This window comes from Tupaia chinensis, unplaced genomic scaffold, assembly GCF_000334495.1.
Source record: "Tupaia chinensis unplaced genomic scaffold, TupChi_1.0 Scaffold000014_1, whole genome shotgun sequence".
Taxonomy (NCBI): Eukaryota; Metazoa; Chordata; class Mammalia; order Scandentia; family Tupaiidae; genus Tupaia; species Tupaia belangeri.
Genome location: NW_006159444.1, coordinates 1,453,285 through 1,480,080, shown reverse-complemented (window position 1 = coordinate 1,480,080; position 26,796 = coordinate 1,453,285). Strand labels below are relative to the sequence as shown.

Sequence of the window (26,796 nt, the reverse complement as noted above, 5' to 3'; positions counted from 1 at the left end):
TCAACAGCCAATATCTTTAGGCTGTAATTTGGCTTGAAAACTCAGGCTGTTCAAAGAATGCTTCCTAATGTATGGGAGAAGAACACAAATGCCTAGTGAAGTGCATTTTATCAAAATTCCATGCATCTTAGTAATTATGGCACTCTCATGAAAACAGATTTTTTTTTTGCCAAAAATAACATTCTTTAAAATCTCAGACTTTTTAAGAAATCACCCACAATATTTACTGTTTTAATTGCTCTGTTGACCAAAAGCAGACAAAAGCCTTCATAAATGCCAGAATTGAAAGATTTTTCTTATTCAGTTGAATGTATGGCAGAACCATTTTGCCGTAACCTGTTGGTTTCTAAGAACGGTTGATGCAATTTTAAAAATTTTTATTTATTTATTTCTTCCTTGAGATAGAGAAAGGGAGATAGAGCGAATCAGAGAGAAAGAGCACCCCCAACAGGTTCTTGGTGCTACAGTCTACCTCCAGCCCCAGCCAGCACGGGATCTCAGGCACGCGCACAGCTGGGGTGTTCAGGGAGGTCTCTGATGCAAACCCAGAACCCTCCTTTGTGGGTCAGCGTTGCACAGAGTCATGTTTACCCCTGTGACACTGTCTGACCCCTAGTTTGATTTCTTTCCTCTTTTGTTAAGTACTACTTTCTTGATAAAGTATAATTTTCTTCTTCTTTTATTAAATTTGCCATAGGGCATGTGTGCGCTCTGGAGAGAGACAGAGAGAGAAAGTGAAAAATCCCCCCATGGGGGGTGGGGGTGGATGGCCATGCCACTATCCCTTCTCATTCAGTCTCTTCTTGGGGTTTTGGGCATGCATGCACATGCACCCGTCGTGTTTGTCAAGCCGCCAGTTCCCTTACTCAAACTGTGCAGCTGGTCCTGCAGGATCCACGCCTTAACCACCACACCACCTGCTGGCTCACAGCTTGCCTCCTTTTTAACATTGTAAAGGCCTAAACATGAAAGAATGCATGTACATGTAGTTTCCTCAAGGTAAAATTTTCACACAAGGAAGTCAGTCGAAGGTTTTAATTTTTTTCTTTTTTGGAGGTTTTTGCTATAGGATGTGTGTGCTCTCCAGAAAGACAGAGACAGACAGAGACAGAAAGTGAGAAATCACCCCCCAGGAGGATGGCCATGTCACAATCCCTTCTCCTCCATTCTTCTCTTGGGATCTTGGGCACGCACACGCGCCCGGTGTGAGTTTAAGCCACCGGGTCTGGGACTTGAAGCGTGGTTGACTACATGGGAGTTTAGCGACATAGCCATTACGCTTACTGCTGTCCCTGAAGTTTTTAATTTCTGAGAGTATCACTCATGCATATTTCATACATTGCAGGCAGATGTTAGAGACTCCGGCAACACTAAGCTTCAGTTTCCCTCAGTGCTTCTGGAGATGCTGGGCAAGCTCCAGAGGAGAGTAAAGGGTCTTTACCCTGATAGCCCATGAGTACCCCTGGGAGTGTAGATACAGTCATGAGGCATTCTCAGTCGAAATCTCTGCCTGACTGCAAAAAATAAAATAAAATAAAATAAAATGAAAACCAGAAAAGAGAAGTTGTTAGGATAGATTTAATTAGAAGCCAAGTTTATTAGGTCATTTTTGGAATTAAAAAATCAGATTGTAAGATTTGCGGTTCAATAAGGTATCAAGCACTTTCCCCTCTTCTCTTGGGCCTTTCGTCTAATTTAAAATACCATTAAATTGACTATTGGCATATAAAAGTGAGTGTCATAAAACAAAAATTTTGATGGAACTAATTAATTACTGGGTTATATGAGAGACATGATTCAGCTATGGGGCTGCTGTTCTGGGCCTGAGTAGTCCATGTAGTATGTGTGCATGTCTGCTGGCTGGATTCATTACTCATGAGGGATACATTCACTACCTATGTTATATTTCTATGTACTTTATCATAGTAAGAAATTACCATGGGAGCTATAATACTTTTGTTACTTGTAGGAGTGAATTCCTACAGGAGGCAGTAAATGGGCAAATCCCCCCCCCCTTTTTTTTTTAGCGGTTTTTGCTATAGGGTGCGTGCGCTTGCCAGACAGAGAGAGACAGAGAGATAGAAAGTGAGAAATCACCCCCCAAGGGGGACGGCCATGCCGCAATCCCTTCTCCTCCGTTCTCCTCTCGGGATCTTGGGCACGCATGCACACGCGCCTGGTGTGAGTTTAAGCCACCGGGTCTGGGACTCGAACCGTGGTCGACCATGTGGGAGTCCAGCAACATAGCCATTACGCTAACTGCTGGTCCCCCCCCCCTTTTTTTAATCACTAGAAAGCACATATGCTTTGTCGGAGACAGAGAGACAGACAGACAGGAGTCAGAGGGAACAGTCTCCAGTGGAGTGTGGTCATGCCACACTCTGATCTCCATTCTTTGGTCTTACTGGGATTTAGAGCACACATACACACACACGCAGTGTGTGCTTTTGTTTTGTTCTCTTTAGTTTTTGCTATAGGGTGTGTTCTTGCTAAAGAGAGACAGAGAGAGAAAGAAAATGAGAAATCACTCCCCAGGGGGATGGCCATGCTGCAGTCTCTTCTCCTCCATTCTCCGGTCAGGATTTTGGGCATACATGCACATGTAACCAGTGTTATTTTCAAGCCACTGAGTCTGGGACTTGAACCACATAGTCTGCCATGTGGGATCCAGCCGTCTTAGCCTCTATACTACCTGCTGGCCGATCCTGGTGTGTTTTTAAGCCACTGGGGCTGAACTTCGAATTGTGTTCAGCCATGTGGGATCTTGTCCCCTTACCCACTAGCCTTTACCTTCTTTTAAATATTAAGGGTCAGGAAGGTGAGTGAAGCTTGTTCCCACTCTTGTGCAAAGAAACAGAAGAAGAGGCCACCCTGAGTATGTCAGACAGAAATTCTATCACTTGGGACCAGCAGTTAGTGTAATGGCTATGTCGCTGGACTCCCATGTAGTCGACCATGGTTCAAGTCCCGGACCCGGTGGCTTAAACTCACGCCATGCGTGTGTGCGTGTGTGCCCAAGATGCTGAGAGGAGAGGAGAATGGAGGAGAAGGGACTGCAGTGTGGCCATCCTCCCTGGGTGGTGATTTCTCTCTTTCTGTCTCTCTGTCTCTCTCTCTCTGTCTGGCGAGTGCATGTGCCCTATAGCAAAAATAAAAAAAAAAATTCTATCCCTCACCCTCGGTAGCCATTCTGCTGGTCTAAACCAGTGTGTATGTATCTGAGGAATCCTGATGTCTGTGTATAGACTTCAGCCAGTCAGGCAGCGACAGGGCGCAGCCACAAGGAGTCTCCTTCCTGGCCCTTACACGGCCACTGTGAGTGTCTGTGGGTTCTTCTCCTGGACCAGCCTCTTACTAGCAAGGTGAGAGCCACTCCTTACTGGGCTTCCCTGGTAAGACTGTGATCCGTGGGGTGACATTCTGCCTCCTCCTGCCCCAGGTTTACTGTTTGTCCCTTTCCTGAACTCCCAAGGCTGTTCTGTAGTAATGTGCTCATGCTGGAGACAGAAGGGCCACCTGAACTGCTTGTCCCAATGCTTTACAAACACGCATGGCCCTTCTTTCTGAGGTAGCTGCGTTGGTTGTAAGGAAAGGTGAGTGCTTGTGAGTGGACATCTCAGAAAGCAGCCTGTCCATTTTGAAAGTTGAATGGGAAAGAAAGCATGGAATGGGGAGGTGAGAAACTGAAGATAAAACAGAACAAGGACCCAACCTGCTATTTGCACGTGGTATCTCAATTACAAGGGAAGCCGGCTCATAGAGAGTGGCGCCATGTGGTGACAAGCACACAGACTGCGTCAGACCCAGTTTGAGTCCTGCACTGCCCATTGCAAGGTGTGCAACCGTAGCGCCATCCTCATCCAGTGAGGCTTGTGGGTTGGTGGATGCTGCTTCGCGTCCTCATCCCTGCAGACACATTTGCAAGGGGCAGTCCATCGCCCAGAGTAGGCTGGTGTTCGGGCCTTTCCTGAGCTTTCTGCCTTCCTTCCTCACCTCTCCTACAGACCTAATGAACTGTTGTACCCAAGCTGTTGGCTCAGACTCTGCCTTTAGGGGAGCCCCATTGAAGACCCTGAGCCTGGTGTCCTCATGCACAGGACAAGGCTTCCCCTGACCCCCCCTTGTGGGCTGCTGGGAGGTTGAGAGAACCCATGTCTGTGGTGTGTCCAGCCCAGTCCCTAGGGGTGGGAGTTCTGGAAGCTTGATTCTCTTCTTCTCTGTCCTCTGCAGTTCTCTGTCTTATTAACGGTTACTTTGATTTGCTTTTGTAATGAATTAGAAAATAGCAATCCTATTTCTTTTTCTCACTAAAAATTTAAAAATTTTCAGAAATCAAAGACTTGTATAACTTTGAAGACCGATTTTTAATACAACCTTGAATTATACTTAGCAGTAGCCATTCCCAGGTCTGCCTGTCCCTGAATTTCATGTTCCCTCGACTTGGGTAGGAGACTGGCATACACATGAGGAGGTGGTTCTGTGTCCTTCCCAGAGAAGCCCATTCTCTGTTTGCAAATGGAAACCAAATAGCTGGCTCTCTGGGAGAGAAGACATATTTTGTAAAAATAGAGACTACAAGAATACCGGAAGGTGGAAAAAGAAAAAAGCCTGTGTAGTGGTTTGGGTCACATTTTGCCCATCCAAGAGGAACTTTTCCTGACCCCCTGGTTGAGTGCTTAAAATGTGTGTGCTCTTGGGAACTTGTTCCTGGGAACCAGCTGCAACAAACTTAAGACTTTTAGTCTACTCTTGTTGTCAGTCACACTTGTGATATTTATGCTGGTTATCTTCAGTGTTCTGATCTAAGAAAAGCCAAAACAGAAAATCTATCTCCTTCCCCATCTCCAGCTGAAAAAAGCTTAGCCCCTCTGCAGGTCCCCAGGAGTCCCACTAGGGGAATGTGTCTGGCTGCTGTTCAGGTTCTGTGCTATTCTAGGAAACAAGCTTCCTCTGGTGTTTGAGATTCGATATGCACAGAGTTTAAGGAAGTGAGGCTGGAGCTGCTTCGTGCAGGAGACTCACCATAGAGCTCATGAACCTGTAGACACCCGGCGTCTGCTCTCAGAGTATCTCCCAGGAGGTTTGGGACAGAGCAAGCTCCTTGTTTAAGTTTATTGTTTTATTCATGGTAGAGATCATGCATTAGAGAGAGGGGGAATATACACCCTCTAAGGGTCTCATCATGCCACAGTCCCCTTCCCCCAGCCTGGGCACTCATGTACTCTCAGGGAGTTTCAGGTGTGCCAGGTCAGCTCAGGAGAGAACCCACAGTTGGTCTTCCAGCTTTCAGTCCTGCAGCTCAATTTGCTACCAATCGTGCCACCAGGCTGGGCCATGTGATCCATTTTGAACCAACACAGGCAGTTGATTACTGAGCAGTCTCAGGGTGGGGGTCTTCCCTGCCCCTTGCCCCATATCTAAAGGAGGTGAGCCTGACTGCTGCAATAGGACTTGGTGTTTTCCTGTACCCTGCTGGGCTGGGTTTGGAGCCCCGAATGAGTTCATGTGTGTCAAGTTCCCAGAAATGGTAGCTGTTGTGCTGTGTGTTGTTATTCTGCCCCTCAGGGATCATGTGCCCCCAACCTCCATGACTGTCCTTTTCAATGTCTTCAGAATGCAGCAGGTCTGCTTGTTAGCGCCTCTCATTTGTCCCTCAGCCATGCCTGGGACATGCTGTCCCATCAGTGAACTGAGAACGCTGAGAGGGCAGAACTTCCCACGGTCACAGCCTCACCCTCACTGCACTGTGCCTGAGGGCCTGTGAGGAGCAGGAGACAGGACTGAGGACTGATGCTCAGTATTCGGGGTCTTCCCTGAGAAATGAGTGACCACGTGCATCTTGCCCTTACGGGTGCACACTTCTATGCTAGTTATCCACCAGAGAGAGGAAATGTCCGAGGATGCTGTGACTTCAGCGGACGTAGTGTCTGTGAAGACTTTTTATAGAGGGTTAGTTTAAGCGCTGGAATTCCCCAAGGAGGCCCATGTTAGTTTAGAGCCAACGAGGCAGCCAGTGCAGAGGCTGGACAGATCAGATCTGTTTATGCTGGGATGCTGTTAATGCTGTTTTTGTGATTTATGTAGGAAAAATCCCTTCTCTGGTGTTTGCCATCTTTTGAAAAATTCCAGCAGCTTCTGAGAAAGCCTCATTGGGCACAGAGTTCATGAACAAAGTCTTTCCGTAAACACTGAACTTGTCGTTCATTAATTCATTCACCATCTATAAACAGCTATTAATGCTACCTTGTTAGGACTAGGGATATATTTAACAGGAGAGCAAATTGGAAAGTCTGCGTTTCTGCCCCATGTCGGCAATACGCGTCCAGCAAATGGTTACCAAACGATGAAGGTAATTGTGGCCTAAGGTTATTTTTTCACCCGCCACACCCCCTTTGAATCACTCTTTCTAATTTGATGGATGAGTGTATAGAGTCTGAAGCTACCAGAAGCCACTTAGATGTAAATTTGCTCTTTGGAATGGATTGCTCTGGGGACCCTGTGTGTCCATTATGCAGCTTTCCACCAGGGGAAAGGCCCACAGAGCCAGCTCTGATGTGGCAACCCCCCTTGCTTCCTGTTTATGAGAGTGAGGGCATTTTGGCTTCCACAGCCGGTTTGGGGTGACTAATAGCATTTAGCTCAGAGAAGCCTCTGTTTGTGCATGAAACTGCTATTGCTGAATCTGTCTGGCTGACACCCCAGATTCTCAGATGTAAAAACATTAGTTTTCCTAAAGAAGGTGGTGCATTTATTTTTTTTTAAAGGTTTGATTGGGAAATACTGGGTTCTACCGGGATATGAAACTTTGGTCTCAGAATGACTAGTTTCTTTTCTTTTACTTTTTTCAATTTGCCAAAGGGTCTATGTTCTTGCCTGAGAGAAAATAAGAAAGCACCTCCCATAGGACTTGGTCATGCTGCAGCTCCTCCTCCCCTATTCTCATCTTGGGACTCAGGGCATGCACACACACATGTGTCTGTGGTGCTTTTTAAGTCACCAGGTCTAGGACTTGAACAATGTAGTCAGCTGGTGGGATCCAGTGGTCTTAATTACTATGCCACATGCTGACCCTATGAGTTGTTGATTTTTTAAAAAGAATTATTTAACATTATTTATTATTATTGTTGTCATTGTTATTTAGTTTGATCAGAGAGAGACAGAGAAAGGGAGAGAGAACTAGAGAGGGAAAGTGAGAAAGCAAACCACCAGGTCCAGGACTTGAACCGTGATTGGCCACGTGGGAGTCTAGCACCCTTAACCACCATGCCACCTGCTAGCTCCAACCCTATTAGTTTGTTATGCCTATGCCGAAGGTAGTTTTTTTAACTTCTTAAGTGAACATGAGGGTATGACTTGATTTATTTTCTTCTTTCTTTTTTTAAGTTCACTTATTTCTTCCATGAGAGAGGGAGACAGGGAGGATGGGGCAGCTGCAAGTGGCTTTCATGTTGTAATCCTACCCCCAGCCTCAACCAGCCCAGATCATGCACCATGCATATGCACTCAGTGTGCACAGGGAGACAAGATGTGCACCCAGGACCTCACCAGATGGTCTCAGCATTGTGGAAGGTTGCATGACCCCTGTGCAGCTGCAACTGTCTGAGAGTGTACCTGTCTTAGCCATGTAGGGAACTAAGATTCTTCGTTACTAATTCTCTTATAAAACTGAGTTTTATTTGGAAATTTTATTCCTTTTCCCCCACTCATTTATTCATTTGTTTAATTAACAAATGATAACATTTTGCTAAACGTCACAGGTACAAAGATGAATTAGATAATGTTTTATACTCTCAAAAAGCTTATAGTTGCGTGGGGAAGGTAAAACAATAAATAATAATGCACAGTTTAAAAAAAAAAAACATTTATAGGGACCAGCAGTTGGCGTAATGACTGTGTCGTTGGACTCCCATGTAGTCGACTGCAGTTTGAGTTCCGGACCTGGTGGCTTAAACTGACGCCAGGCATGTGTGCGTGCATGCCCAAGATCCCAAGAGGAGAATGGAGGAGAAGGGATTGCGGTGTGGCCATCCCCCCTGGGGGGTGATTTCTCACTTTCTGTTTCTCTGTCTCTCTCTGTCCTTCTGGCGAGCACACATGCCCTGTAACAAAAACAAAACAAAACAAAAAAAGAAAAAAAAAACATTTATAGTTAAAATAATTAGAGTTCACAAATGGAATTATTACCAGTTTTTCTGTTAATGAGTGCAAAGAAGTCCAGAAGCTAGGCAAAGGACTTGATGTGTGAGAGTTGGAGAAGGGTTTCTGGAAGGCTTAGATTTAATCTGGGCACTCACTGGGCTGACTTCATAATCTAGTGGTTTAGAGAGTTGGATCTCACGCAGCCAACCACAGTTCAAATCCTGGCTCATGACAAAATGGAGAAATGGAGGAAGAGGGGTTGCTGCAGGACCATGCCCCTTTGGGGGTGATTTTTCTCTTTCTCTTTCTCTCTGGCAAGCACATACACCTTTTGGTAATTAGAAATCACCATGTAATCTGAACACAGTGGATGGACAGTGTATGGATCCGTAAGTGTGTGAAGGGGGATTTGCAAAGAAGAGCATCTTCCCTAGAGCAAGTGACTAGGACCATGGAGGCTGGAAGCAGAGGTGATGAGAGCATGTGGGAAGAAGTGAGAAAGGATTTGGGGGCTAGATATAGAAAACCCTAGATTCCAGGAATTTATAACATACAACAGGCCTTCAAAAAGTTCATGGAAAATGTTTTGCATTGTCATTATTGTTTGCACGAGATTAACTTGTTCTTTACTGCTCTTTGTCTGAAAACTCTGAAATGCCCTGGGATCATAGCATACATCCAAAAAAGACTAATGAGTTTGCATTATTTTCTCCTGCCTTACATGAAATAGAGAGGACTTGTGTGGTCAGTCAATGACCACTGGAGTGTGGCTGGAAAACTTGGTCCTACTTAACTCTATTTTCTTACTACTTAAGCTACTTAACCTTATGTCTAGGTTTTAAAATATTATTATTTCTGATGAATAAATGACTCCTGTAAAATACATACCCCCAAAATTTCTGGGGAAAAAGAATGAGTAGACGAATACGTAGGTTCTCTATAAACCCACGTACTCCTGTATATTGGGACACCACCGCCGGTGGTGGAGTGGTCCTCACAGACCTCTTTTTGGGGTGTAGCAGGCAGATGCACAACATCCTGCAGCCTGAGGTGTAGGGGTGACCGATGGGGAGGACACGCCCAGAACAATGAGCACAAGGCAGTGTTGGGGTCGGGGAGAAGCTAGTAAAGGACGTTTGCCTGCACTGTAAGTGGAAACCAGCCTTCGTTATCTTTCCAAACATTAGATGTGAGTATACCTTTTGGGTAAAAGTCTGCAGGAGTTCTCTGAAGAACACTGCACGAAATGTCTGTTGGAGATGCCACTTTTACCAGACATCTGGGAGCCTGCGGTGTCCTACACAGAGACTCCTGAACAATCTCTGTGAAGCAGCCCTTCCACAGCACTGAGTTAGCTGCTGGAAAGAGGAGACTTCATAGCCTGTTACATAAGGAAAAATAAAACATCTAACTGTTGTGATGTTACAAGTACCAGCTGCCAAACAATGCGTGTCTGTGTTCGCATGTTTGAAATGAAGTGTATTCCTGCCTGTGTTCTCCCGTGAAGGAAGTGAGACCCTCAGGAAGGGCCAAGTAGGGCTAGCTCCTTTTTATCGTAGCTCTCACTGTTAGAGACAACTGCATGCCCTGTGACCATAGTGCCAGTGTTAGATTGCTAATACATGTGCGTGGTACAAAACCGCTGCAGTGGAAAGGTTAAGCGGTGGTAACGCGGTCCCCTTAAGCTCTGTGGTGCGGTGGTTAAGAGCATGGGCATCAGGCAGTGATCCTGGTTTAGGTCCCGCTCCAGGCTCTCCCACGTAATAGCTGGGTGCCCTAGGCAAGTCACCTAAACCCCCTGGGCTTAGTTTTCACAACTGTAATGTGGTTTAGGATTTTTATGGGATTTTTAACTAGTACTTGGAGAGCTTTACATAGTGCCTGGCACATAGTAAAGGTCACATCAGAGTTTAGTAAAATTTCCTTCCATCATGTCCCTGGCCATCCAGTTTGTCTTCCAGAGGTCTTCATTATTTTTATTTTTTTTCTTAGCCCAGTCTGGAGAATCTTGTGTATTAAACAGAATGGTGGCATTTTTTAGTTACATTATCTCAGTACCTGTCTATGGCGGGCAGAATAATGGCCCACCCCCAAAATGTTCATATCCTAATCCCTAGAACCTGTTAGTATGGCAGGAAGAGCTAAAATGTCAGAAGAGACTTTGATGATGAGATTAAGTTAAGGATCTGAGATGAGTAAACTAGTCTGGATTATCTGGTGGGCTTGAGGTAACCACAGGGTCCTTACTAGAGGGAGGCAGAGGAGACGTAGGCCCAGGCCCAGTATCACGGCATAGTTGGTAGCAGACTGGACTACAGTGCTGGAAGCCACATGGCCGACCGTGGGTTTGTATCCTGGGCCGGCACATGCACACTTGCCATGATCGTGATAAGTTTGAGGGCCCAGTTAAGGTGCAATAAAACTCTGTCCTGGTTATGCCAACCCCACTCACACATCCTCTGGAATGTGCTCTCTATCATAAACAAAATAGGTAAAGTCAAAAATAGAAAGAGGCTGGCCCTTTAACGTAATGGTTAAGGGAGCTGGATCCTACATAGCCCACTGGTTTGAATCCCAGCCCTGGTGGTTTGAAAAACACACTGAGCATGTGTGCATGTATGCCCAAGATCCTGACAGGATGGAGAAATGGAAGAAAAGGGATTGCGATGTGACCATGCCTCACTAGGGTGGGGGATGCTTTCTCTTTTTCCCTCTTTCTCTGTCTCCCTGGTGAGTACATATGCCCTCTGGCAATTTAAAAAAAAAAAAAGACAAGGCAAAGGAAATAGATATCAGAGAGATGAGGGCCTGAGCCGCTGAAGAATGTGGTCCAGCTCTTCCTGGAAGCCGCGAGATAGGATGGATGCAGTCCTGCCAGGCGGTCTTCAACTTCCAGGGTTGTAAGATGGTAAATGTTTATGTGTCAAGCGCTGTGTTTGATGGCAGAGATGCGGAATGGGAAAACGCAAGTCCATCTTCAGGGTGCGATGGGAGAAGGGCAGATGTGAGTAGGTGGCATCATCCACCATTGTACTCGCTCCAGGTCCCAAGTTCTCAAAAGGGCTGGTCTCTGTCTAGACCTTCTACTGTTAAAAATTATTGCAGTCTCTTAAATGCTGTATGTAGACTGTATCTTTATCGATTGATGTTTACTATATTTGAAATTTAAGTTGAGAGATCTTGAAAATATTTATTAACTTATTTTAAAGTAACAATAATGAATTCACTCCATGTTAACACAATAAGCCTATTTTTTTTTAATAATTTGCCAGACGGTATATGCATTCACTGGAGAATGACAGATACACACACCTAGAAGTACACACACATAGAAAGAGTGAGCGAGCGAGCGAGCTCTTCATAGGGGATGGTCATGCTGCAATCCCTTCTCCTCCAGTTCTCCTTCGAGATTCTGCACATACATACATGTGTAACCCAGTGTGTTTTTCAAGTAGCCAGGTCTGCAACACAAACCACACAGCTGGCCATGTAGGATTTAACCTCCTTAACTTACGATGCCACTGGATGACTTCAGATTTTTAATAAACCATTTCCCCAAACCAAAGTAAAAATAAATAAATAAATAGAGGAGTAGCTCTGTTTTACATTTTTGTAAGTCTCTTTTAAAGGAATTATTTCTTTTTTGTTTATTTCTTAAGAGAAACGGGGAGAGACAGACATGCACATCCTTTATAGGCAAGCCAGTCACGATCACAGGTGTGCCCAGCACATTCAGGTAGACCCAGTATGCGAACCTGTAGCCTTCCCCATATGGCCTTCATCATCATGTACCAGTGCCCCTACTGCTTATGCCACTATAGCTAGGCTACTTTTGCAAATCTCTTCAGTGTGCATTTTAATAGAAGATACCTGGATTCTCATCAGCTTCTGCTCTCAACCTGTTGCTGTGAATTATTTTGGTGGAAGTTACTTGCAGGAAGTCCAACCGCACACAGATGTATGTAGCTAGAGAAGGGAGGGAAGACACAGCATGAAGCTTGTGTCCAGGTTTTCAGGGCCACTTTGGAGGAAGGTCTCACCTGTTTTATACCCTGGAGGCTGAGGAGGTAGCCAGGCAGTGGAGAGGGAGCTTGGGGAGTCTGGTGGGGCTTGGGGGCATGAGTCATCCAGGAGTGTTGGAGAGTCAGAGCAAATGGGGATAAGGGATAAGGTAAGAGAGCCAGGTGAGCTGGGGCCAGCTGACAGAGACTCTTGCAAGCCCGGTAGCAAAGCCTGTAGGCTACAGTGGGCTGGAATGAGTGGTGGAATATCTGGTCAAGTGTGTACGTTAGAGGGAAGGGTCACTTTGATGCCAGTGCCGAGAGTGGGTTATTAGAAGAGTAAGAGCAGCCCTCAGAATCTCTGGCACAAGCCAGCCTTCCTCCGTTATTCTGGTGGCCACACTGTGACATAGCGCCTCAGGCTGCCTGGTGTTGGCACCACCACTTTGGCTCTCTGAGCCAAGTAAATGTCATTGATCACCAGGCTCAGGTATCTCTTTTAGCACCCAGTAGTGGATGAAACCCCGTGCTTTGCTTTGGTGGCAGCAGTGAAGGCCAAACTGTCAGAGCTTTCTTGGAGGCTGCATGTGGGGTGTGAGGGAGGGAGGGTCCAAAATGAACCTGAAGTTGATGGTGTTGCCGTCAGCTAGGTAGGAAGAGTGCATCTTGGAGCATTTGGGGAAGGGCCGGGAGTTCATTTTGGGACACCTCCTGTACAGCCTCTATGTTTCTCTTGAATATTCCATATGCTTCCACAGTGGTTTTGAAATGGCTTTCAGTTGAAAGCCCATCCGTAAAATCCCACAAAATTCATTAAAATTAGCAACATAAGAGAAAGGTGGCCAGCCTGTGCTGTGGTAGTTGAGGTGGGTGGATTCCACATGGCTGGCTGCATGATCTGAGTCTCAAACCTGGTGACTTGAAAGACACACCAGGCATGTGTGCTTATGTGCCCAAAGACCAGAGGGAATGGAGAGACAGAGGAAAAGGGATTGCCCCAGGAGCAAGCCCCAGGGAAGGTGCTTTCTTGCTGTCTGTCTCTTTCTCTCTCTCCTCCCAGGCAGCACAGTTAGAAACAAAATCAAAATGAGAAAGGGAGGAGATCTGAATGGTAACTTTCCTAGTTAGAAAGTTTTCACTAAAGGGTAAGGCAAAAAACATTTATTTATAGGAGAAAAAAATTAGTAAGCATTGAAATACAATTGCAACATCAATTCCTTTCATTTCAGGCAATTTGGTTATCATCCGTTTTGTCTTATAAATTTATTTCTGACCCTACAGTACTCAGCTCTGATTATTTATAAATTGCTCATTCTTATATAAATCCTTTTATCTTTTTTTCTTGCTTTTGACCATTTAATATCCCTAACATGGAGTGGGAAAACTTTGTCACATTCTCCCTTTCTATTGTTTGTTGGTAGCTCTGGGAAGACTCACTTGGAAATGGGCATATGGAATTGTTAGCTAAATTGTTGGAGTTTTCTGCAAGGAGCTCAGACCAGATACCGTGCTAGGCTTCTGGATGGCAGGAGGCCCCCAGCAAGCTTTGCTAATGACTGGGATTCCAGGCAAGATCCAAGAAGCTGTTGAATGAAGGATGTGTCATCCTACACCTCTTTACATTTTCCTTATCATTTCCTAAATTGCCATTCTCTAAGTATATTTTTTTCCCTTTAAATTATTAGAGAATTCATGTGCTCACCAGAGGTGGGAGGGGGGGAGGAGAGGGAGAGAGAAGGAGGGAGGGAGAGAGGGAGGGAGAGAGGAAGAGAAAGAAAGCACCTCATCGACTGGGCATGGTCACACTATGATCCCTTCTCCATTTCTCCACCCTGTTGGGATTTGGGGCACGCATGCACATGTGCCCAGTGGCATGCTTTTCAATTCGCCAGGGCCAAGATTAGAATTGCAGCCAGCCATGTGGGATCCAGCCACTCAATAGCTAGGCAACAGGGCTGACCCCTAATTTTTTTTCTTTATGCTTATTTATTTATTTCTTCTGTGAGAGAGCATGGCAGAGACAGATAGACAGGCCTTCCACCCTCAACACACCCGAGTCTCAGCCGGCCTGGGTCACAGGCACACACATGCACCCAGTGTGCCCGGGAGGTCTGGAACATAGACCCGGGACCTTTCTCGGGGGAGTCCTGTTACATCCCTGCTGTGCCCCCACTTGGTCCCCAGGTGCGAGTCTGATTCTGACTCTCACGTTCTGGTTGGTACCTGACTAGGTCATGCTTTTGTGGCATTTACAGATCACTGTGTATTAATATTAGCAAAATTATTTTTTGAACCTAAATATTTATTGAATTTCATTATTATTATTTTATTACAATGACTGAGGAGAAAAGGGGGCTAAAAAAATCAATGAGAAGCCTAGATTTCCAAAGCTGAATACCCATGACCAAAAATGCCAGTCACCAGGAGTACCCTGGTCAGCTACATGTGGCTGTAATTTGATCTCCAGTCAGTCAAGGAGGGAGGAGAAGAGAGGACTCCTGTCAGGTAGATTAGAAGGTGAGGTGTAGGGCTAGCCCAGAGCCTCGTTGTTTGGGGAGCAAGATCCTACATGGCTGACTGCAGTGTGAATCCTGGCCCCAGTGAAAACATGCTGAGTGTGTGTGCATGCATGCCTGATGTCCTGACAAGAGGGAGAACTGGGAGAGAAGAGATTATAGCATGACCTTGCCCTGTTGGGGTGTTTTTCACTCTGATGAATGCATGTGTCCTCTCGTAATTAAAAGAAAAAAAAAAGATGAGGTATAAGTAGTAGTTTACAGTTTCTTTAGATCTCTGAGAATAGAAGTTCACTGAAACTTTTTACTTTTCAGACTTCTAGTGTTTTATTTTTAGTTTTTACTATAGGATGGATGCCCTAGCTAGAGAGAGAAACCATCCCTCAGGGGGGGATGGCCGTGTCACAATCCCTTCTCCTTCCTTCTTTTCTTGAGATTTTGGGCATGCATATATAGGCACCTGGTGTGCTTTTCAAGCCTCTGGGTCTGAGATTCGAACTGCACCTTTGGGGTCCTGCACCTTAACCTCCATGCTACCTGCTGGCCTCCTGGGAATTCTACATTAAAAACAAACAAACAAAAAACCTTTTTTTGTTCTACAAGACAGAAAGCACGAGCATGCATGATCACATGCATACTCCTGACAGGGTCTTGGTGCTGTGATCCACTCCCAGCCTCCGCCAACATGAAACATGGGCAAGCACATACCCGGTACTTGGGCGTCCCTGGGGTTGACAGGGAGTCCTTCCCTCACAGAGGCCCACATTCTACTGCTGCACCAGGACTGTATGCTGTAATAACCAGGGACTGCCTGCATCCTTCCCTGGGGCGATGACAGGCTCTTCCTCTTGTGAACTCCGGAAGCATTTTGTCTGTAAACCTGATATGAAAGTTAGTATTTATTGCGTTGGACTATCACTCTCTGTGTGCTTGTGATAATTTGCCTACCATCGAAAATCCCCTGGAAATGGACTTTGAAGTATACAGAGATGCCAAGATATAGCAGCCAGACAGTTCTTGGTAAATAGCAAGTGCTGGGAAGAGAGCGAGTGAGTGAGTGAGTGGAAGAAAGATTTTTGGGAGTCCCAACTTGAAGTTGAGACAGTACTCCTGAGAATGAATTGTGGTGGATAAAAATAATCCTCAGAGCACACCTGGAGGCGCCCCAGTTTTCTCCGTTATGAATCTGACAGGACGGAATGGTGCGGAGACTGGCTCTGAGCTGCAGTCTCTGCTCACGTGCCCAGGCTCGCAGGGGATTCTGGGGTGGCTTGTGGCTCTGCTGACCGAGGACCACACACCCCAGCTTCAGAGAGTCTTCCTGTCGGTCCTGGGAGTGCACAAGCCCAGGCAGGATCCTCATCTGTGCTGGTCTGCAGTGTTAGTGGGCTGATAGATGCCCAGGACAGAGTTATTTTGTCAGATAAACCAAAAGCACATCAAAAAGATGAATGGCACCTTCTGTATTGCCAGTGTAGGTTAATACTGACAGTAACGTGTGTTCTAAATTTCATGTGGCAGGTTTAACGTGCATTATTGACTATAGGATGAAACAAGGGGATCTGGATTCTAGTTCCTGGCCTTGTTAGATGTGACCTTGGGTAGGTTTCTCTACCTGCTGTTTTCAGGACTATTAAAATAAGGATTGGCTGAAGCAGTTTAACAGTTTTTTTCTTTTTCTCTCTAAAGTTCATTTACTTAATGCTTAAAGTAACGATTTGATGATTATAGGGACATGCACTTTTTACAAAAGTCTGTGCTGTGAAAAGAAGTAAAGTAATGGATCAAGCATTCCATTTTGGTTCTGCAGCAAATGCCATTACCTCTTTAAATAAAGTCAGGTCTTGACTGCCGGAGAGAAGGTGTTTGTTAAAGCTTTGCAATAATAGCAGGCTGCCTCAATATAAAGATCATGAAGAACCTGGAAAGCATTCATTATCTCTTACGTCACCCCGATGGAGCAGAGATGTGTTATTACCATTTTATTTTCACATCTGGGTAAATCAAGGCACAGAGACACGTTTAGTCACCAGGTCCTTGGACAAAGTCAAAGTATCACAGTAAATAGCGGAGGGGGGTTGAGCTGTGCCTTCTCCTCCTTCCCATATGGGGGAAACGTCTGGATTTTAGCCATTTTTTTTCCCTTTTAAAGATTTCTCTATTAAGACATGGAGAGTAACTGTTTTCGCTAGAGCAAATATAGATTAAACCCAAAGTGCCTCTGTTGTCTTACCTGGGTCGTCTGAGGCTGGTCTGGGCGGCGAGGGACTGCCTGCCTCGTGATCGTGGCGACTTCTCAGTTCAGGGAGAGAGCAGTTGTTCCCAGGGGTAGTTTCGTTTTCTTTATTGTCATGCCTTTTAGATGGTTCATGGTGATTTTCACTAACCTTGTAGTAAAGTGACCATGTATTTCTTATGATTTGATCCGTTGGAACCCATGTATTTACCTTGTTAGAACCCATGTTTAACTGTAATTCTAATTTATCTCCTGTAAAATTTGCAGTGACATTTTTACCATCTTTTTAAAAAGTGTCTTCACATAGTATATAATACATCTTTCAAAGTGTACAATTCAGTGTGCGTGTTGTTATCCTCACTAAGTTGTATAACCATCACCACTGTCTAATTCTACTGTCACCTCCAAAAGGAAGTCCGCACTTACCCAAAGTAATTCATTTCTCCTCTCCCAGCTCTGGCAACCACTAATCTAGTTTCTATGGATTTGCCTGTTCTGGACATTTGATATAAATGAATTATAAAGTAGTAGCCTATTATAGTTACTGTTACTTAGCATAAGGTTTTCTAGGCTCACCCAAACTGTAACGTGGATCAGTTACACAACAGTCTGTTCTCCTCCATTCTCCTCTTGGGGATTTTGGGCATGCATGCACATGCACTGGGTGTGTTTCTCAAGCTGCCAGGTCTGGAACTTGAACCACATAGTCTGCCGTGTGGGATCCAGTGCCTTAGCCACCATGCCACCTACTGGTTCATATGTCCATATTTTACCTTCTTTCAGTCCAGTAGAACAATAGCACTTACTGAAAAGAGATATTTCTCAAGTTTTCTTTTTCGCTTAGTAGCATTCGCTGATACAACCTTGCACATACTTTTACCCCCCAGGTTTCTTCTCATATTTTGTAAATAGAACTCCAATCAAGAAGCTCATAAGAGTTCTGAACTTAAATTCTACCTTATAGTATCCTCTAAGGGTCTGAAATGCAGTGTTGTCTGTTATATGCTTCTGGATGTAATTAAGCATAGCATTTGGGTGGTCCTCTCAGACTTGGGGGTGGGTTGAATTCGTTTCTGGCAGGCGCAAAATCTTGGCTGAAGATCCTTTTTGGTAGTGACTTCTGTCTTTTATCTGTGCCCCTGATAAGGAACAATGGGAGGGGCTCGGCCTTCTTTCTGTGGGCAGAGCACTCCACCTTGGGCATAGCCATAACCCACTAGGAAAAGAAGGATGGAGTTATACCTAAATGTTCTATCGTCCTGGGAGGCCTTTATTTTGTAGTCATTGTGGGGGTGGTCACAACACATTCTTGCCTTCATAACACCTGACATGTTCCTGTTCCTCTGCGTATTTTTCCAGAATTGGAGGGTGTTTATCACAGGATTATTGAATCACATGGCAACCTGCTACTAGAAACATTTACTTCCAGCATTTATGTCTGTCTGTCATCAGTGGTAGCTTACATTGTCCAGAACATCACCTATGAGAATGTGATTTCAGGTTAAATAGACTTAGAAGATTTATGAAACATGTTTCTGGCATGGTCTTTATGCTATGATATGGGGTCACTGGAAAAGTCATGATGTATTTTTCCATTTTTCTGTGCAAAAATGTGTCATGACTTTTCCAATGACTTAACAGAATTTACTTCTCTGCAAGCTAAACAATGACATTCTCTTGATATGAGAATAATAATTATTTAAAACCATGGAGAGTTTGGGACCAGCAGTTAGCGTAATGGCTATGTCGCTGGACTCCCATGTAGTCGATCGCAGTTTGAATCCCGGACCCGGTGGCTTAAACTCACGCCGGGCGCATGCATGCGTGCCCAAGATCCTGGGAGGAGAATGGAGGAGAAGGAATTGCAGTGTGACCATCCCCCCTGGGGGGTGATTCTCGCTTTCTGTCTCTCTGTTTGTCTGGTGAGTGCACACACCCTATAGCAAAAACCTCTCAAAAAAACAAAACAAAACAAAACAAAACAAAACATGGAGAGTCTCAGATATGGTCAGAAATGTAGATTGATTTTATCTATTAGATATATGTGATACTAAACGGTGATCTCTTTGTTAATGGTACAGTTTAGGACTTCACTAGACTTTGAATGTGGTCAATCCCGAGTAATTTTTTGCTCTCATAGAATAGTCCATGTATTGTTTCTGTTATTCATTTAAATGGTTCTGTTTTTATTTTACTTCACTGACTGATGATTAGTAGTATTTGCCGGTATGACAGCAGAACAAATGTCATTAATGAATATGTGACAAATCACTGAATTTAAGTAAAAGCATTAAAAAAATTAGGAAAAGCTGAGTTAAAAATATCCATTGCTATACAAAGTTTGCAAATTTAAGTTGAAAAAAATTCTAAGCTTTTCACAGATGAACTCAACATTTAATGTCTCTTCATACCATGATAACTGTGTCTTATGAGCACTAATGCAGAGTTTTATAATAGTCGGTACAGCTTGGAGCTGAAAAATATCTTAATTTTTATATTTATAAAATGCTGTTATTTGTCACTGATGTCTTTTGATTTACCAAAATCTTTATCTGTCTTAAAGTTGAATTTGTATTAAAAAAAAAAAGATGAAGAAAATGAATGGGGTAATTTCTTAGTTTTTTCTCTGACCTAAAATTCTCTATATGGTGTTCATTTATGGAATTGCACAGTGGAAATTCTGAGAAATTGAATACATGGGATAAAGTAAGAGCATAATTCACAAAAATGATGTTGCTTCATCTGTGAGTAGATATAGAATGTAGGAATTAAATGTGAGAGAGAGGTAACCAGCCACTGTAGATTAGTAGTTGGGAACTTAATTAAACCATTTATTATTCACTTGTAAGTTCTTTGGTTTTTTTTTTTTTTTAAGTCGTCTTCATAGAAGATTATCCTTCTATAGTTTTCACATTTCTAAGGATTAACGATTTAATCAACTAAGGCATTTTTGAGCCTGAGATGAAAGTCCCAATTATATATACTACATTTTCTACCCGGGTGCTGTATTTTTAATAGTGACAATGAGCATGTGTTCACCTTTCTTGGGAAAATGAGGAAGCCCAATAATCACTGGGCCCTGCTCTGGGCTGGGTGCTTTTGGGTCCATTTTCCCTTCTCTGACACTACTACCTCCTTGTCAGGTATAGTGGACGTCCTAGCCTCTCCTTCACAAGGAGATGCGGAGGTGGTTCTCAGAGCAGCGGCACTGCCCTCCAGGTAACATTTGGGAAGCTGTGGGTCTGTTTTTGGTAATCATAATGATTTGGGGACAGTGACATTTGGAGATTGCAGACATGGTTTCTGAAGTTAATTCCACACTATGGAATGTTTTACTGGAGCTGCAGGGGGGTAAAAACAAATACATATAATTATCTGAGCCAAGAATTAGCTCCATTTTACCAATAAATACAAGTTATTATTTCCCTGCAACTAAAGGTACTTTGAGTTTTCTAGGAATATAACAACCCAATAAATGAAGGGAAGTTGTTTTGTTTTGTTTTTGCTATAGGGTATATGTGCTCTCCAGAGAGAGACAGAGAGAGAGAAGGGTAGTGAGAAAGCACCCCCCAACACCCCCAGTGGGGAGGATGGCCATACTGCAGAACCTTCTGCTCCATTCTCCCCTCAGATTTTGGGCACACACATATGTGCAGTCAGTGTATTTCTCAAGCTGCTGGGTTCAAGACTTGAACCACACACTCAGCCACACAGGATCTAGCTGTCTTAACCACTACACCACTGGCTGACCCTGTCCTTGGTTTTGTTCAGTCCTTTTCTAAGAATCTTTTTCCTTTTGGGAAAATCATGGCATCAGCACGAGCACCCTGGTGTCAATACATGATGAGAGCTGTGATGTGGCCGCCATGATTCTCTGTGGGGCTGGTGGTGGGCCACTTCCTCGCAGTGTCTGTGCCCACTTACACACTGAAACAGTTGTTCCTCACAAGTTACTTTCCATTTATTTTTAGGGCCATATATTGCTTTTTATGAAATCACAAGTGGAGGTAGATTATGCTAAGTATAGTTTTTCTTTCAGGATAATAAAAGTATGTATTATCAAAAAGGGGACTTTGGATCTGATATTACTGAGAATCAGTGTACTTTAATACATGCTTTGAAACATGAAAAACATCACTTAAAGACAATTTCCATTCTCATGACCTGTCCTTTTAGTTTGCTTCAAGTGAGTTCTCAATTCTCAAATTGAAACAGAGTTTTTCCTGATGCTATGACTACTGCCTCAGTCCATTTGTGCTTCTAAAACGGAAGTACACAGACTGGATAGTTTATAAACAGTTCTGGAGGCTGGGAAATCCAGTATTAAGGCACTAGCAGTTTGGTGATTCCAGTTCTAAGATGGTGCCTTGAATGATGCACCATCACATGGTAAGGTAGAAAAGAAAGCAGAGTAGAAAAAGCAACCCCACCTCTGAGAGCCATTCTTACGGTGGCACTGATCTTACAGAAGGGCTTCACATCTCCCACTGGGCCCCACTCACAGCACTGGTGTATGGGAGATTAAGTTTCCAACAAATAAATTCTGGGGACACAGTCAAATCATAGTAACTACCTTCATTAAATTCAGAAAGCAACAACTACAGAAATGTAAGAGGGGAAAACAACTCTTCTCCTGTCATTCTGCATTTCTTGTTTATTCTCATAGGGATTGATAGCATCTCGAAACATTTCATTCAATTTTTGTTGTCATTGCTGCTTCTGAGAACTTGGGAGCCATTCTCAGACTTTGGGTAGACTTTTTCTAGGAACCAGTTGCCTGTCCTCAGGAGGCCCTGCCCTGACAGAACAGCTCTCCCCACTCTCCTGACAACCACTAGCTTCCTGGTGTCTCTAGGGTCTGTGGGAAGCCACCTGGGTGGGTCTGGAGACTGGCCTATTCTCTTGCTATCTGGTTGAGTCTGAAGAAGGCAGCCAGCAGGGCTGGGAGTGTGGGATGAGCCGAGCATCATAGCTGCTACAGAGGAGAAGTAGGCTTCGCTAGCATGAAGCTCCAGATGGGATGGTGGCAAGGCCACCACACCTCCCCCTGGCTTCCCAAGGCCACCCATTCTAAAGAATTCCCCACCGTGCAGGTCAGAGTTAGCACTGGCATGCTGGTGCTTCTTAGGTGATAGCGGAAATAAACAGCAAAACCTACATTCACGCATGTAAACTGCTAGGTTGGATTTGGAAGTGATGTAACTAAACTTCGGATTCAGATTACGAGCTGCGTGGGTGAAGCTGTGTTAACTTTAGCATTTCCTGAGGTTTCCGTTTTTAAGTTGGAATCCAGTATGTTACTTTGACACGGGTTTGGCCCTTTAATTGTCGAGGATTTGGGGTTGCCAGCTGCTCCACTGACAGTGACCGCTAATGGGGTGTGCACTGATGTCCAGTTCAGGAAGAGACTGAATTACTAGGTGTCTCACACCTAAAGCCTCGGCTTTCCCAGAGTCTATAAGGGGCTGGAGGGTGCATAGAAGATGGGGGAAGCAGTCGTCTTTCAGAGTAGCCTGCCCGATGTGCCAGCCGTGTCCAACAAGTATTTGTAGATTAAAGGGGAGAGATGACGGAGACTGGACACGTGGTGGGCCTGACCTGGTACCTGGTGGATGGACACCATCTGAATGGAGGCCTGAACAGGACTAGGTAGGCCCAGACAAAGAGCTGAGGCTGTAACTTGGGGTATTGTAGCTCTGCTCTCTCAGCCACTAAGCAGAAGCTCCTGTGGGCCACGGAGAATAGATTTCGCACATTGCTAGACCTCACCCTGGACTGTTAATTTCCATGCAGAATGAGGTGATAAAGGCAAAAAGGACTTATTTACTGGCTACAAAGAGACCTCTCGACTTGAATTTAGGGTTTGGTTATTTATCATTATTTACAATCATACCGGTCAAACACTTGCCCTGTGTGTGTCTTTGTGGGCATCTTCTCTGCGCGGTGCTGAGCGCAGGGTGGGCTGGAAGCAAAGGGTGATTTTTGTCGGCTAGGGAATGAAGAGCCCCACTGCATCCCCACATGTATGGCCCCATGATGAGGCTCTCCCAGGTAGGAAGCCAGCATTTCGGTTGGGACAGGGAGGGCTATATTTGCTCCCTCAGCAGCTGGCGCTCAGCCGTGGGCAGGATGTATGTGAGTGGCTATGTATAGGCGTTCCACACCCAGGGTGGGAGGCCTGTCGGGAGCAGCTTTGTAAATAAGCATTTGGGTTCTGCCAGCCCACACTGTTTTATACCAATCTTCTATCCTTCCAGAACATACTTTCTTCCCATTTCTCCTCTAGAGAGACCGCAAAGGGCATACTCCTTTCCAGGGATACAAGTCTCGATAGAATCTGAGACTCCCGTAGCTGGGGTCGGCCGCCATGGGCACCGTCCAGCTCAGCTTTCCCAGTGCCTTGTCAGTCTCCAGCCGGCACCGGGCAGCACGGGGGCCCTGTGTGTGCCCGATACCGCCCTGCTTCTGTGAGACTTGTGGACCAGCGCCGAGTGTCCTGTCTCAGCACACCACAGGAACCCTCAGAGCTACCTTTTCCCCTTGGATCTCTGGGGCTTACTGTCCAGGCTCGGGCCTCAGCAGCCATGCAGCACCCAAAGGCTCCCTGAAGCTAAGGAGCACTGACATCATGGGGAAGGGCTCGGTGATTCTTAGCTAAGCTTTTTATGTTGGGGAGTACAGGGCTGTGACAGGGAGGGCATCAAATGTTCTGTTACCTGGTCAATGTACTTTTTCTCTTGCTTACCTGAGACATGTCTGTCTTTCTCGGTAAGCAAATAAATTTCTCTTCTGTAAGAGGTGGTTTGAGGACTTCACGTTTAAGTTGCAAAGTTCTGTGAATATATTGAATGGATGACTCAGAATTCACTCGGCACCCGCTTTTGACATCAGCCATGTTATTTTCACTCGCATCCATCTGGCACCTCAGGCTCCAAGTCCCCGTCGCCCTTGCCAGTGCGGAGTGTCCATGTGACTCAAGGTCTCGCTCGTCTTTGTACCCCTGTGCTCTGCACATGTGTGGAGTCCAGTGAGGGCCATGGGGGGGGTGGTCTTCATCGCGATTAAGTGCATGTGTGATTGTGTGTCCTGTTTCCTGCACTCTTTGGAAATGCCAAAGCTCTTTAGTCACAGGTAGAGGCATCACGCATGCAGATTTGATTCTGTTACCTAGGTGATGTGCTTTTACACTGTACGGCATCCGCGTTGTTACTCTCTCTGGAGTCCTTATATTTCTCTGTAGGGGGAGGACCCTCCTCTGAGGGCACCTTCTCTCCACACTCTGCACTGGCCTTTCTGGGCTTGCTCCTTGGTTTTCTTCCCGTCTTGTTCTGTGCATTCTTTCTGGTAAGTGAGTGTCATCCTCCCCTGGGCTTCACTGAGGACCTCCAAATCTCTATCTCTGAAGACCTTTCAGGGCTCTAGGGCCTAGACTCTGTGCCCTGCACACCCCTGGAGGACCCACGTGCGTCTCGCTCAGCTGAAGCTGTGGTCTTTAATCCCATTCCTGTCCCCTTCCTGCATTCCCCGTCTACACAGTCATCTGAGACTAATAACTAAGTATCTTCCTACCTCACTTTCCCGATCTTCTTATAGTTCATAGGTGACAGAGGGGACCCAGGAGTTTACCTCCTCAAGCTCTCTACCACCAGTTCAGTTTTGCTGCTACTGCATTCTGTGGTTATCGGGTATTGTAGTTTACACCTGCACTTTTGCTATGACTTTCTGACCTGGTTTTCTGCTGGTCTTGCCCTCCGTCCTGGGGCACCCTGCCTTCCTTGGCCTGCTCTCCACTGCAGCCACACTCAGCAGGCAGGTCCTGGATCACACTCAGCTCTTTATGCCCCTCAGCTTCATTCAGGCCACACCATTATGGAATGCTTCTCCCCGTTGTCCACGCTACCTCACCAGCTTAGCTGCAAAGACGAACACCGCTGAGATTTAAAGGCTTCCCTCAGGGCTGGGGTTAAGGGAGATGGATCCCACATGACTAACTGCACAGTTTGAGTCCCAGACCTGGCATCTTGAGGCACACTGGGCAAGTCTGTGTGTATGCCCCAAAGTCTGAGAGATCAAGGAGAAGGGATTACAGCATGACCACACCCCAGTGGGAGACGTTTTCTCTCTCTGGCTAGTACATGTGCCCTGTGGCAAAATTAAACAGAAATGAAAGATTTATTCATGTGTTGTCTTTTCTATGACATCATTTTTTTAAAGAGAAATTTTTGCTAAAGGGCATGTGTACTCACCAGAGAGAGAGAGAGAGAGAGAGAGAGAGAGAGAGAGAGAGAGAAAGCGAGAAATCACACCCTGAGGGGATGGCCATTGTGCAATCCCTTCTCCTCTATTCTCCTCTTGGGAACTTGGGCACGCACGTACACATGCCCGGCATGAGTTTTAAATCTCTAGGTCCAGGACTCAAACTGTGGTTGACCATGTGAGAGTCCAGCGAGGTAACCATTACTCCATCTGCTGGTCCCCATCGATGACATCTTTTAAGTCCCTTCTTGAGTGTCCCTGCTCAACCCTGTAAGTTTCTGGTGTCATCGGGGACACTTGGTTCTGCCCATCTCTCTGCCTCCCTTCTCCCACCCATCACTTCTCCCTGGACTACTTGCAGAACTCGAGAGCCTCGTACTCATCTGTGTGTTCCTAGCATCTAGCAGCATACGGAAAATAGCGTGTACGTGCATAGTGAATGGGTAGAAGGAGAGAAACACCCATGCTGAATACAGAAGGAATGAAGGCGGTTTTTCTTTTGTAAATCATTTAGGTTGGGCTTCCTTAAACGAAGACGTACGTGTCAGAATAAGAAGGTGGTGATGGAGGAGCAGTGGTAGGGTCACTTCAGAGTTTCATTTTACTTCCCGGGTAGTCAGCCCCTGGAGAGTGCCTGCCTCTGTGGTGTGGGAGAGGCAAGTGCAAGTATCCTGGCATGTCACTACTTTCTTAAGCGTCCCCAGCGACGGCTCGTGCTTCTGTGTTTGGCATGACCTGTCTGAGCTAACTTACCTCTACAGCCAGCAGCGCTACAGTGTGACCTGGATTATCTAGTCCTTTTCTGTGTGGGACAAGGGTGCTTGGAAGACAGAGGGAAGGGGAAATTCGGGCTGCAGAATCCTGTATAATACCAAGGTGTTTTCTGGGCTCCTCTGGTCCTGGGAGCAAGTGCCTGCGCAGTGGTTGGTACTGTCGGTGTGGATCATATCCGCTCTAGCATTCCTACCCATCACTGGAGCTCTCGCAGCTTCTAGAGTCTTCCAGAGACTATTGTCCTTACCCCATTACGCTGGGCAGTTTGTCAGAAAGTCTATCCTTGCCTTTCAGGCCTAGCTCAACTCTGACAGGTTGACATCTTATAGCTAACTGGGATTAGAAACCATCTGATTTTACTTTGGTGAAGAGACAGTCAACCAAATACAAAAATCAGAACAGAAGTGTGCCACATTTGGACAGCACCTGGTCTTCCCATTGCTTTTGAATTTGTAACCTTGAGAACCATGGAGAGAAGTGCTAGGATGGGGCATGTGAAGAGTTGTAGGCTGGAAAACTGCATGCCCTACGTACCTTAATATCACTTCTTAGCCTTTAATCTGGAAGTTAACAAAGATTTGTCGTTCTCCCTAGGGCTTTCAATTTAGGATGAAATGATGGCTTATGCCAGAATAAGAAAAATTATGTTTACAAATGAGCAATTGTAGATTGTAATAAATAAGTATAATATTCCATAATTAGTTTTCCAAGATATCCCAGGTAATTTTGTCTTCACTGGGCCAAAAATAGAGAAGTACCAACAAAGGTTACTGTTCATTGATTCTTTTTTTTGGAGAGATTTTTGCTACAGGGCACATGCACTCACCAGAGAGACAGAGAGAGACAGAAAGCGAGAAATCACCGCCCAGGGGGA

The 26,796-nt window shown here is 45.3% G+C and overlaps 1 protein-coding gene across 5 annotated transcripts in view; it reads left to right on the top strand.

The window, feature by feature from the left end:
- Positions 1 to 26,796, top strand: part of TIAM2 (TIAM Rac1 associated GEF 2) — a 181,633-nt gene that overhangs the window by 100,380 nt on the left and 54,457 nt on the right. The gene's annotated exons all lie outside the window — the stretch shown is intronic.